This window comes from Cydia pomonella, chromosome 6, assembly GCF_033807575.1.
Source record: "Cydia pomonella isolate Wapato2018A chromosome 6, ilCydPomo1, whole genome shotgun sequence".
Lineage (NCBI taxonomy): Eukaryota > Metazoa > Arthropoda > Insecta > Lepidoptera > Tortricidae > Cydia > Cydia pomonella.
In genome coordinates, this window is record NC_084708.1 from 13077828 (window position 1) to 13082427 (window position 4600).

Sequence of the window (4600 nt, forward strand, 5' to 3'; positions counted from 1 at the left end):
TTATTTAATGTTTTTGTTTTAAATTTGTTTTCTTATGTTTTGTTTTTATTACTAGGGATCGACTGAAAACCAGCGTTGCAGTACATTTACTGCAACTTTATGCTGAGTCGAGCCCCTTTTTAACATCACGCTGTTTATATGTCAGCCAACGCATCTTAGTATTAAAATTGTTTTAGTAGTTTTAAGATTTTATGTTCAAATGTACCAAAGCGATATTTGTGATGTTAAATAAAACTTTTCTATGTCTATGTCTATGTCTATGTCTCAACAATGTGTGTAAGGCCGATTCCTTTCCTCAGCAGAACAACACTTGGTCGTGGCACCGGTTTTGTAAACATGTCTGCCAGTTGGTCCGTTGTGGCTATCTTTTGTACGGTTATTAGTCCTTCAAGGACCTTTTCTCTCACGAAGAAATGTCTAATCCGTATATATCCGTATAGGCAAGATTCGTCTTCCAGCCTCATTATCAACGAAGAGAGTCGGAACCTCCTTGACCTGAGTCAGTTGACTAAATATTCTCTGAAGCCAAATTAACTCTTTTGTAGCTTCCCTGGCTGCAACGATCTCAGCTTCAGTTGTATAGATTGAGACTGATGGTTGTCTTTGGCTCAGCCACGAAACAGCTCCTCCCGCGTATTAACTAGTGACACCGGTACCTAGTCGATCTTCCTGTTGTCTGATCTCCTCCGTGGTCAGCATCACTGTACCCAACAATAAAGTGTTCGGGATGGTCTGATTTGTACTTAATACCGAAGCTGCTTGTTCCCTTCAAGTATTTGAAAACCTTTTTCACCATGAGCCAATCCGAATCGTCAGGGCTCCACAGTTTTCTAGATGCAACGCCAATAGCATAAGCTATATCCGGACGAGTTCCTACCATCAACGCCGTCGCCTACGTGATGACATAGTGGCCGCGGCCAGGGTGCGCCGAGGACTGACGGCGGGACATCTGTTCGAAGCGGCCGGCTGCTCAGATGCTTCGTCAGCATCCGAGACAGTGGTGTCGGCAACTCCAATATATGTTAATGAACATTTAACTTTAAAAAATAAAATCTTATATGCTAAAGCCCGCGTCATACGAAAAGATAAAAACTATAAGTGGATTTGGGTAAGGAATGGTACTATACTTATGCGCAAAACTGATGATTCGCGAATCCTTGCAATTAAGAGTGAACTTGACCTAGATCGCTTGTGACGGGTTTGTATACATTCACTTGTAGTTATTAGTATTAAACTGCACGGGTGGCAATATTTGTATAACTATCATGAGATCTTTTTACTACTGTTATACGTCACAATAAAAATAGTTAAAAAACAATTGCTTTGTGTGATAAACTGGCTACCACGATCTGATTCATTGTATATTGGGCTGCGTTACCACAAAGGGACTATATTTGGCTACAACTTGTGTATATATATAATATTATTTGTACTCCCAATATTTAAAATTCTTGTTTATCGAATATATCATTGGATGTCACGATTGATAATAATACTGCCTGCTGGGCTGCCTAGTTACACATTGTCTACACAAATTAATAGTTATAATAATAGTACTCGCAAACAATTAATCCATAGAATAAAACTCGACTATTTTACAGTAGCTCACACATGTATCGACCGGTCGCGCTCGTACCACTGCACACTTACTATCGGATTGTTTTTTTGCATTACATATATTGTGTTATATTTCGTGTAGTGTCGAATAAAAGTGATTTATCATTTTATTACCAAAATTGCGGTGGACTACGATCTAAGCTGGTCGATCTTCGCCTTAATGTACTTAACTCTGCGTACGATATAATAATGTTAACCGAGACATGGCTTCAACCCGGTATACAAGATGCCGAGATATTGGGTAGTGATTACATAATATACCGTCGGGACCGTGACCTTTCAACTAGTCTTAAAAAGGATGGGGGCGGGGTACTCATTGGAGTCAGAAAACCAATACAGGCTACCCGCTATACGGAATGGGAATCTACAGGTGTTGAGGACCTGTTTCTAGTACTACATACTCCTAACTGTAACCTTGTTATCTCCGTCGTTTACATCCCGCCGGCGTCAAGCAAAGATACCTACATTAACCACCTTAAATCTATCGAAAAAATACAGGACTTAACCCCCAACTGCCAAATGTGTATTGCGGGAGACTACAACTTACCTGAACTCACATGGGCTGTGAATCAAGGTCAACTGATCGCTCAAACCACCTCTATTCCTAGTGAGGCCTGCCAACACTTGCTTGATACAATCAACCTACTAGATTTGCACCAATATAACCTACTGACCAATCAAAATATGAGGACATTAGACTTACTACTCTCAAATACAGATTGTAAACTCTCCCCTCCCGATATAATTCTAAGTAATATTGACAGACACCACCCTCCATTCCAATTCAGCATTAATATAGACAATTTTACTCCATTGCCATCAATTGACACCCCAAAATATAATTTTTACAAAGCAAACTACTCTGACATTATAAATGAAATAAATAAGATCGACTGGTCACATGAACTAAATCCACTGCATACAAATGAGGCTGTTTTAAAATTTTATAATATTATCTATAAAATAATTGATGACAATGTTCCCTTATGCAAAAAAAAAAACACAACCTACCCTAAATGGTTTTCGCATGCTCTTATAAAAACGTTAAAAAGGAAAGAAAAGGTATGGCTAAAATGGAAAACATATAAGTCACTTAGGGATTATAGCGAATACTCACTGCTACGCTCACGATGCAAGTCACTTATATCAAACTGCTTTCGCAAGTACACGGATAATACCGAGAGCGCAATGAGATCAAACATAAAATCATTTTGGGCGTATATATCCTCGCTGAAAAAAACAAAGTCGAACTACCCCCAGACTATGTTCCTTGACAATGTTTCTGCGAAAACCCCCAAAGACGTAAGTGAACTATTCTCAAAATTCTTCAACTCCGTATTCGAGCCCAAAATCAGCTGCAGTAGACGCGATTTAGACGATTTACCATGCTCACAGTCGGCTACTATTATATCCGATATATTGATAAGTGACGTCGATATCAAACGTAAGCTCCGCCATCTGGACACTAATAAAGGACCTGGTCCGGATAAAATTAGCCCACAATTTTATAAATATACATTACCAGCAATAATAACGCCACTTAAAATATTATTTAATAAGTGCCTTCGAGAGGGAACTTACCCCGAATATTGGAAGCAGTCGCTCGTCACTCCCATCCATAAATCTGGGTCCAAAGCCCAGGTCAACAATTACCGACCGATATCAATACAATCCTGTATATCGAAACTACTTGAGTCACTGATCCACGATGTAATCTACCCGCTTGTCAAAAATAATATTTTACCACAACAGCACGGCTTTATGAAGAATAAGTCCACATCTACTAATTTGTTATTATACTCAAACTATCTATTTTCCTCCATGGATCGACGTACCCAGGTAGATGCGGTATATACGGATTTTCGAAAAGCCTTCGACAAAGTGGATCACCTACTACTTTTGCGTAAACTAGCTTTTAATGGAATCAAAGGCAATCTACTTCGATGGTTTGCTTCCTACCTAGAGAACCGCACCCAAAAAATTGTTATCAATGGTTATGAATCGCAAGCATCCCACGTACCATCTGGGGTAATTCAAGGATCAATCTTGGGACCACTTCTGTACACCTTATTCGTTAATGACATTGGTAATTGTTTTAGGAACTGTAAGTTTGCTATGTTTGCTGACGACCTGAAAATATTTAAAACAGTAAAGAACCAGTATGACTGCACTCTCATTCAGGAGGACTTAGATCGGTTCCATCATTATTGCTTAGAAAATAAACTATACTTGGCGTATGATAAATGCGTTCATATCACATTCACCAAAAATAAAAATATAATACTCTCGAGTTACAATATAGGAGGGGAAATGGTCCAAAGAGTTTCACAAATAAAGGATCTTGGGGTGACATTCGATGAGAAGTTAACATTTGACCAACATATACACAAAATAACATCTAAGGCTTTTCAAATGTTAGGATTCGTTCTTAGATCAGCCAAGCCTCTAAAGAAAAGTTCGTCATATATATTACTTTATAACGCTCTTGTGCGACCTTATCTCGAGTATGCATCAGAGATATGGAACCCGCATTACGCTGTGTACATAGATGCTGTAGAAGCAGTTCAGAAACGCTTCCTTAGAGCCCTCCACTTCAGACTTGAACATGCAAATCTGTCATATATCAAGCTGCTAGAAAGGTATAAGCTAAAGACGTTGGCGAGCAGACGCCACGCCCAAGATGCTACCGTCTTATATAATATATGTACCGGTCAGTATAACTGCCCGGAGCTCCTGGAGGCTATCAGTTTCCGAGCTCCCACCTACAGGACACGGACACTTTGCCTATTCGCGGTCTCGACGGCTGCCACTAACGCTGGGGTACGAGCTCCGCTACGTAGAATTTGTCATAATTACAATAAAAACCTAATCTCGGTTGACATATTTAATAATTATACTCGATCCAACTTTAAGCGCAAAGTGAGCTTGCTCCTATAATGTTAATTTAATTTTAATTACCTGTATTGTAGCTTAATTTCTTTTG